General features: G+C 45.1%; 1 pseudogene; it reads right to left on the minus strand.

Annotated features, from left to right (window-relative positions):
- Positions 1-22: 22 nt before the first annotated feature.
- Positions 23-7,424, minus strand: LOC123475721 (annotated as a pseudogene).
- Positions 7,425-9,907: the final 2,483 nt, after the last annotated feature.

The following is a 9,907-nucleotide window of genomic DNA, read 5'->3' on the forward strand; positions in this document are numbered from 1 at the left end:
AATAATTGCCCCAAACCAAACTTTACGTGGTACTGCCGGATTTCGGATAGCGCGGCACTCCAATCGGCCGACTGAATATCTGACGTCGTTCAACTTGCACTATCCGACGGTGACCCGAAGGCGACGACGACGACGATGGCCGACGTTGACGATTGTGTTGGCAGCGGTGATTTTTCGATCTCTGAGATTTATTCAACTGTCGTGAATAAGTCTTGCTTAAGTCGATCTCCTGCCGGTAATGGGCCGTCGAAGGCGTTTGTTCCACTCGCATCGACCTCGTCCGCCGCGGCGCGGGTAAGACCGGACTAGTTTAGAGTTACTGGAATTCATTTCCGGTTCCGCTCGTGTCGAGAGACGCGTGCGGGATGTTAACGGCAACGAGTGCAGACGGCAAAATGGATCGTCAGTCTTCCGTTTCAAGACCCAACTGTCGGATCGGGTAGGCTTCTCGTCGCAGACGCTCCGCAGCGTTTCCGGAACGCGCATCGACTGATGTTTCAAATAACGTTAAATTCAAAAACCATTCTAGTATATATTATTATTTTTTTAAACAAGAGATATGAATATTCAAAATATTTACTGGGCTTTGACTCGTTTTACAAGACGGAGCAGCTCGGCGTTGAGGCCGCCTTCTTGTAGCGCTGTTTCTGATGAGCCGGCGGAAGTGCCGAAACGTAGAGCGGATGACCCTTATCAGCTGGCACTTCAAAGTGGTGTCGCTGCTGGCGGATGAGTCTCGACTCATCGTTCCGCTTGAGAGGAGTCGTTATAGGAAGAAGACACGACCGTCATATTCCTCACCGACTGCAAGTGGTAATCCATCGCCATCAGTCTCGCCATCGTGCTGGCCGCTACTACCGGCTTGCTGCGCTTCATAATCCGCCCAATCGATGGAGAGGCAAATTAAACAAACAAATTAAAAATACATATTAAATGGAGCAATTAGACCAATTCAGTTTAGGGCTCGTACTTGTTAACTTTAGTCGCGATAGAAGATGCAAAACGACATTACGATAGCGCTTGTTAAAACGGCTGCACCACTTAGCTATGAGGGTCACTTCCAACACGTCGATTTTGATGTCCGGTATGGAAGGCAACGATTTCGTATTTCGGCTGGTTTGACGTATCTCCCTTGGGTGTAGTTGGCCAGCTTCTGGGTCAGCTCATCCCCTTCTTCACGTTCAACAATCTGCAGGCATCAGAATAAATCAATAACGGCGTTAAAATGCACGGACATTACAGTGTGATTTCCTTTATGAGCAAAGTAGGGCATGGTGACGATTAAACTCAATTGGTTATCACATCAAATCAATAACAATAAACCAGTTTTCTATGAAATATAAATACACAGACATTCCTCTATCTATCTTTCATAAAACGCTCCTTAGCTGAATTCTCAAAAAGAATTCAAACGTAAGTCATGTCGATCGATTTACAAATATCCAGTACGGGTGAGTGGCAAGGAGGGCAGCGATGGTAACCACAAGGGCATCATTACAAACGGAGAGGCGACCCAGGGCACCGAATTTCCAGGAACTGCGGAAAAGCGAAAGTTTCAAACAAAACTTGAAAGATGAAATGCGTAGTCTAATGTTAAACAAACATCGCGATGTTGACAACAAGAACGGAATCATTTCTTCTACCTATTTTAATTGCCAATCATGCCACTCGCAATAGCTGCCTGATATTGACATTAGAAAATTGACATTTTCGCTCTAAACAACCAGAAAAACTAACGTATTGCTCACCTTAAAAAGTCCTCCGACGTGATGATCGATTCGTTCGTGCGGCTACTGGCGTAAAGATGAAACGTCCGTCCTGCGGATTTCAAAATGCATGAACGTATCAATTATGGATAACGAGAAGCTAAAGGAAATATAAGAGGTTTGAAAAAACGTTTTCGCCCAATTATATTTTACATTGATCCATCGATCGTGTCGCCATCCAGTGCAGTTCCCAACTTCTTATCCAGACCTGCGTGCCACTAACATCGCTGATCACACTATAAAAAAAAAAAAAAGAGAAATAGCATGTCATCAACAAAGAAAACAACACGTCCATCATGGCTGGCATTTGACTAACAAGCGAAAAGACTCTTACCGTTTCTCATACCGTCTTTGTGCGTCTCTTTCGTTGACACTTACCGGCTGATATGTTCCGACTGGATGACCAGGTCTTCCGTGGTGGTAGCTAAAACTAAAACCACTTCATGTGAGCGATCCAGAATGTGTAACACTGTTGAATAAAATGGGTTAAACGTCAATACAATTGTGGTATGATTATTATTCGATCTCAAATGTCATTACGGAGAGATGAAGCGTTGATGTAGCCGATTGGCCCGCTGCCGTTTCCGGTCGGTCGCGTTAATTTGAAACGATAGATGCGGCCGACTAGTCGATCGACAGCTGGCACCACTGATACAACTCCGCTGCTAGGATCCATCAGGAAAGCCGCTGTCCAGTCGAGCGGATTGTAATAATCCTCCGATATGACCGCGTCAGGTGTCATGCTGTGCCCAATGGCCGCGTTATTTCCATCATCAGCATCTGTCACCCCTAAATGAAGGCAAACTTTCAATTGTCGTACAAAGCGAAAATGGCACAAACAACTCGTAAATTACCGCTATATGGTGATCACGGGATATCCGATCGGCGTGTTGGACGGGACGACCACGATCAAGGATTCTGCTCGGCAAAGACGGGAGCATTGTCGTTGACGTCTGCCACTCGGATGTTCAAAACAAGTTCCTCCTCGTCAAAACCAGAGCAACTCGAATTGTTGGTACTGTTACTTCGGCGTCCAGAATGTTGAACTTTCAAGTGCACGGAATAACTATCTTGAACTTCACGATCGAGCGCTCCGTCAGCCAGAGAACTGGCTCGGCGTTGTCCAGCGAAGCGTGACCGAGCGTCAGCCAATTTGGCTCGATTTGAAGCAAAGACAAATGAACCAGTTCATTCGATTTTTTCTCCGTCGCTCGTCAGATTGATCAGAGCTATCGGCGTGGGAATGTTTCATCAGCGTGATCGACTGCTGACGTCGGGCAGCCAGATCAGGTTGACACGCTTCGATGATTGTAACCCGACGCTGATCGTGCTCAGCCTTGGCGTTCCGCCATCGGTAACCACTACCAGCAGATTATGTTCGCTTTCGCTTCCGGGCTCGATCCATCGCGACCAGCGTGGATATCGATCCCGTTATTTTGTCGATACTAAACTGACTTTGGTGACTGCCGGACGGTACGTCACGTTTCCATTAGTGTGAAAATCGGCATCGGCATCGGTGGCCCGGACTCGAAGGACTGGTGTGCCTGGAGGCGTTCCATCCGTCAACAGGCGAATAAGGTTGAAGGCCGTTCTCGTGAACGCTGCCCGCGGGAAGGTCGAACACGGAGCGCATTGTCGTTGATATCGGTGATGTAGACTACGACGTCCACGCGGGATTTGGAGGAAGCCTTCGTCCGTCGCCTGCACGACGAATCAGAAGAATTCCGTTTGCTCGCGATCGATCAATTACCGTTTACTATGAGCAGCCCCGTTTTGTGGTTGATCCGGAATGGAGACGCGGATGAATCGGTTGGCGAATAAACCAGTCGACCGTTATCCCCGTGTCTTGGTCGTACGCCTCGATCGTGATGAAGGAAGAGTCGTTGCCAATCGCCTTCTGGAAGCAGCAGTTCATAATAGGAGCTATTGAACATGGGCCGGTGATGATTGACTTCCGTCAGCTGGATCTGGCGTTGCTGCGGATCGAAGGCCCTGCTGATCGTTGACTTGCACGTCGATCAAGTAGACGGTGTCCAGTTGTAAGGAGTTTCTTCAAATACAAAGACCCGCTTTCTGGAACGACACCGAAACTATCGTCGGCGTGGCGAGTTCCAGGAACTAACGAAAAGTAGAGTTCATCGGATTTGACGGGATTCACTTCATCCTTATCTTCGATACTAAAAACGCCGAGGCTCGAGTTTACGAGAAAATTGTAAGCACCTGCCAAATGATCATTTTCAATTAAATAAAACATTGCTGGTCTGCATATTCGATTACAAATTCCAACCTGAATAAGAATAGAGGTTGTACAATATTTCTTGAAATGCTCGTTCAGAATTTCTTCTTCGTCCGGAGGCGTCTGATCAATGGACCGTTCGGCTGATCGATCCAGTCATCTAACACTCTGAACTGAGTGATTTGCGGAACCGACTGTAGGTGGCCATTAACCGGCCGGGTGGTAACTCTTGCGGTTCTCTTTTATCACGTCGATGGGCGTCGAACACGATCCATCGGCGCAGACGATTATGACTCCTTCATCGCGAAACTCCTGTCGGTTCGCAGATCGTTCAGTGCCACGACGCCCACAGTGGGAAGAAGCCCGAGATGATGGGCGCGTTATCATTGACGTCTTCGACGAGGATAGTCAACTGGGCATTAGAGTGAGACTTCCATCCGTCGCTGTCACTGTTAAATTATAAAACGGCGTTCGTTCCTGTCAGCGATTTGGAACTGCCACCACCGACAGTTCGCCGCCTATGGGGTCGATGCGGAAGAGGCGACTCCGTTGCCCGTCAATGAATAATGAACGACGTTGTGCGGCCATGGAATCATCGGATGACCTAATGGCAGACAACCAGACTCGCGTCCCTGCCGCAGAATTCTCAGCCACCCGGCCAAGGTAGCGCTGCTTGTTGAAAACCGGTGGGTTATCATTGACGTCCCCAATCGTGACGGTCACCTGGAGCGTATCGCGATTTTGCTCGTTCTCAAGTACAGTCACGAACAGAGTTAGATTCGACGTCGTTAGTTCACGATCGAGTGACCGGCGTGTGTAAAGCGTGCCGTTGCAGGATAACCTGAAATATCCCAGCCAGCAGCTTTCTGGTCCAGCGGAACGAATTGAAACGTTTCCTCGGTGCCCGTCTCGCTTTCGTCTGCATTCATCGGTTGGTAAATGATTTCGCCAAAGGGACCAGCCGGCGCGTTTTCCACCACGCTGAAATGATAAAATCCCTGCTCGTGTAATTTTTTGGACGTGTGAGGATCCACTAATTGACTGGTCGACAACGTGAATCGTTAGAGTTGTCGTCACGGGATCTCGGTTATTGTTGTTGGCCGTGACGTTTAACGTGAACGTCGTCGGTGCCTTCAAATCATCCGTCACGCGGATGATGCCGCTCTGTCGACGTTAAAGGGAACCTGTTTCGATGAAAAAACAAACTTAAAACAGTAAAAAAAGAAAATCTATTGGGTTTCCCTCATTCGATTTTGAAGTGAGGGTGACCTTTCATTCCCGCATTGCGCAATTTGTCTTACATCGTGTAACGAACGTGTCATGCTCCAGAATGCCTTCGATTTTAACCTGTCCTACGCTGGTGCTCAACAGGTGCCTCGGCACCTACCCAAAACTCGTAGGGCGTGTTGGCAAAGTGCGGAACCATCATCGACGACGCTTCACGACCGAGATCTACAAAGAGATGAAACAAAAACAAAAAAATAGGCAAACGGAAAATCATTTAGATAAAACAACAACAACAACAACATCAGAAAAAAACCCGTTCAATAGTCTCTGAATAGATCCCGTTAACCGAAAGTGCTTTACCAAAGTATTTCAAACATTTTTACTTGGACGACTGCTAGAGAGTGCAGCTAGCCTCGCTAAGTTGGCCGGTTGATCGCTAAGCTTCCACGAAAAAGTAGGATTTCTTGGTTAAAGGTGTATCAGTCACAATAACATGACCCGAACGCGGATTGAATGCTGAACGGTACATCTGGATCTCCGTTTTTGGCAGTGAGATTGTGAACTGGTCGAGCCGGACGTTGCGACCAGTTTACTTGCTTTTCCACTTCGAACACCTTCTTGCTGATGCTGGATGACATAGTTGACGAGGCCATTATCGTCGGCATCGGCATCAATCGCTAACCTGCAACGCACAATGAAATAGCGGTGTCAGTTGGGTCGCTGTTCACTTGAACTTCGCTCCCCAAATAGATCAAACTATTTGTGAATTTCTCTGTTCCATTGCAAGGAATAAAATCAACATGCATTAAAACAAAAAAACAAAACAAAACAAAAATGACTTACCTGACCAATGACAGTCCTGCTCCGGCAAGGCTTCCACGACGAACGAATATAGGTTAGTGGGTTGAAGATGGGACTATTGTCATTTGCATCGGTGACTCTATGTCTATGCGGGCAGTGGATAGACGGTCCGTCAACAGGTTTGGCTTTTGTTCGACAGCCTCTACGAGTAGTGTCAATTTGGCAACTCTTTCTCGATCCAGCGGTGTTGAATTGGTCACTATGAGCCAGCCAATGTCGGATCGATGACAAACGCTCCGCTGGTGTCATTTAATCGGTAGGTGAACTTCCCATTCTCTGTGCACACGGACAAAATGAGTTCAAACAGAGCGAGCAAAAACAAAAAAGAAAAATGTAACAAAACAAAATGAATGATGTTGAACTTTACCAGGTCGATATCCGTTGCGGAGAGTTGCAGAACGTGAAAGCTGACGGGAAGGTTCTCGACGATGCTGATACTGTACTCGTTCGTGTCGAAGAGCAGCACATTATCGTTGATGTCTTCGATATCGATAAAGATTCGCGCGCGGGTAGATGTTTTCCGACAAGGAAGAGGCTTGGATGGTGAGAGTGAATCGATCGTTGATGGCCGAGGCCGGCAATTGTTCCCGGTCTACCTGGCGGACGAGGAACAAGTCCCGCTGTGCGGATCCATGCCAGTAAGCGCGTCATCGTTGCCGCTCAGGATCGAATATCTAACAGTCGAAATGGAGGATCAGTGTCGAGTTCAGTAATGGCCAGCGCGTGCCGTCCGTGTACTGGACGGTGCGCTGGATGCAGATGGCGGAACGATCGTCACTGGTTGTCGTATTGTTTCGTTCTGTTATGCAAAAACAGTCGCCCCGCCGCAAAACAAACAAAAAATTGATAATTGAAGAAAGACCGTGAACATTGCGGAAGAATAGCAAAATACGACACGGATGAAACTGGAACATTTACCTTGAAAGAAGAGTGGTACTCGGATGGAACCTCTGTAAACGGAGCGGGTAAACAGAACGGGCAGCTGTTGTTCAGCGTTATCAGTTGCGCTGAAATTCCGATTCTAAAACACAGCCAGAGTAGGCAAAATGGCAAAACAAAGACAACGTGAGACAATGAAAAGCTCTCGGCGATCACAAAGAGAGGCGCTTCTATATCAACACGAACGACAATCTTAAAAAGAAGAAAAACGATTTGTGGCATGGCAATGGCGTCTGTGCCAACTCAGGCGTAAGGTCATCCCAGAGCAGACGTACACAAACGGGTGCAAAATGTAAAAAAAACAAAGATCGCTAGTGCTAGTGTATACATACCGGCATCAGCAAACGAAGAAGGACAGCCGCAAAGGTGTTAGCAGGAGCAAAAATTGACTCCATCCCCCACAGGCTTGACAGACAACGAATCAATCCAGCCGCAATGCTATTTGAAAGAACGTCAGGTGAACAATTGCACAAACATCATCACACGAAACAAACAGAAGAAGAAGAAGAAGACTTCTTGTCGTGACACGGCCAGGCAACGACTGGCTAACGGACTGGCCCGTTTTGCAAGAGAGGTCTCTTTCTCGCTTTCTACGTTCAAGAGATGGGGCGGATCAAGAGGAGCAAGAGGAAAAACCAGCAAAGAAATAAATGAACGGAAAAAGACGGACGTTTCGTGATCTACTTCGTGAAAGAAACAAAAACTATTCTCTCTCTTTTCTTTTCTCAATCAGTAAAGGGTGGTGATAAAAGTCCTGGCCGGCAATTCCGCACTCTCTCTCTCTCTCTCTCTCTCCAAATTATTATTTTCATTTAGTTGGCTCACTCTCTCCGTCCAGTAAATTCTTTCTGTCAACAGGTAAACAGGGGGAAGGAAAAATAAAAAATGCGTGGAAAAGAGAAAAATGTTGTCATTACTCGCTCAGCCGAGACAAATGGCCAACTATTAAGAGAAATTCAGTACAAAAAAAAATAAAATATATATATACACAAACAACAGTGACTTTACTTGTACAACATGTAACTCAAGCCTAACAACCTTACACAATGCAAGAGGCACGCAACAATCAACAGAGCAGAAAGCCATCATCTTGGACGGATGAAACTATCATTTTTTTCTTTCTTTATTTACACATTTATCTATTTTATTTTTTTCTCTTTCCAAACAACAGGTTTTCTCGAAGAACAAAGGTGTGCTTTTGGATACGGTACGTTCACCTTTGCTACACGAGCTTGAAATCTACAAACAGAACGGAGAAATGTTAATAGTCATTGCGTGTGAAAATTTGCGTGAGTTTTAAATGTTTCTTTTAAAAAAGGTTATCTACGATTGTAACAATGAAATATGTTGATTTTTAATTTTTCCCTCTCTCTTTCCCCAGCTATTTTTTTCCCTGTGTGGACTTGGACCCCCGGCTGCCGTTTTTTGTTTTAAAAATCTCAATTCTAAAAATCCACGTTGTTTATTGAAATCTCAATCGACGTTTCTAATTCTTGAAAGCCTAGCAAATAGCAAGGCCGGCTGTTCTTAGGAATGTTTCAAAGTCGTCAGTAGGTGGTGAAATGACAACAACCAAATCTAATCTTTGTGGGTGAAGAGAACGGGGAGGTATAGTTTATCTTATTGAGTTGTTGCAAAGACAAATGTTGCAAGGACGATGAGATGGTGGAAACCCTGCAAAAAAAGCAATTGGAAACAACTGCTTTTTATGGTACAAGTTATTACTTGTTTTATATATACTGTCTTGCTATACCCTTTTGGCTAGACGCAAATTATACCCTTGATCACAACAACAAAATGCCCAACTATTGTTTTATTGTTCGGGAGTTTTTTTCTTTTTCTTTTTTAAATCGACCCATAATTTTAAAAGTTTTTTCATTATTTCATCTTAAACGAACTGCATTTGAATTTATTTTTGGCTTCGGCAAACGCCATTGTTTTCTATCTGTTTCTACCTGTTAACGTAGAGCAGGGGCCATATACACGGGCAAATTACTGTGATTTTATCGAGTTCTCATAACCCATATTCAACAGCCGAAATTCGATGGGAAAGAAAGAAGGAATTCAAAAAATATAAAATTAAAATGAAACAATGCGGAAGGCTGAATAGCCGCATCGAGTAGCATTGGGCTCATCACTAGATCAATGAATCGAGCTGCGAACCTGCAACACAGCGACGTAGGCAGTCTTAGTATTTTTCTATTGTGCACTTGGCAATCTAAACATTTTTTCAATGGGCGCATCTGATCACGAGCAGGCAATAATTTTTTTACAAGGGAAAAACGAAGGAAAAGAAATCAACAGACCGGAGGCGTGTCGTTCAGGTGTGGCGTTGGCGATTTCCTAAATGCTTTGTTACAGCGTTAACAATGTCAAAAAAGAAAGAGGAGGCTATCGATGTTGCACCAATTGGTTTCCAATGACTGGGGCAAAAATCTTTCGATACTTAATAAAAACAGTTTTTCTACGATGATTTCCTCATCTTTTGTAGTTGTCGTTGTTTTTTTGTGGGTGACGTCATCCAACCGCAGATTCACAGTGTTCAAGACTTAATAAAAATGAGTCATAAAAGTACAGGTTGGCAGTCAATGGCAAACTGTTAAAACAAAGTGGAAAGAGACGCTCGAGTATGTCATTGCCAATTTAATGATTTCAAAAACACACTTGACCTTTTCGCTTTAACTATCAGGAAGTTTTCCTGGTCCCGAGAATCACCCGATTCCCTGGACATAGTAAAAACCCATTTCCGTGAGGCCAAAAAAAAAAAAAATCTCTTTATTTCAAGATATCATAACGCATCAAACAGTTATTCGAGAACATTCGGCACGATAACAAAAATGAACGAAAAAAAAACAAACTAAAACAAATGTGGGTGATT

The sequence above is a fragment of the Daphnia magna genome, linkage group LG9 (genome assembly GCF_020631705.1).
Source record: "Daphnia magna isolate NIES linkage group LG9, ASM2063170v1.1, whole genome shotgun sequence".
Classification (NCBI taxonomy): domain Eukaryota; kingdom Metazoa; phylum Arthropoda; class Branchiopoda; order Diplostraca; family Daphniidae; genus Daphnia; species Daphnia magna.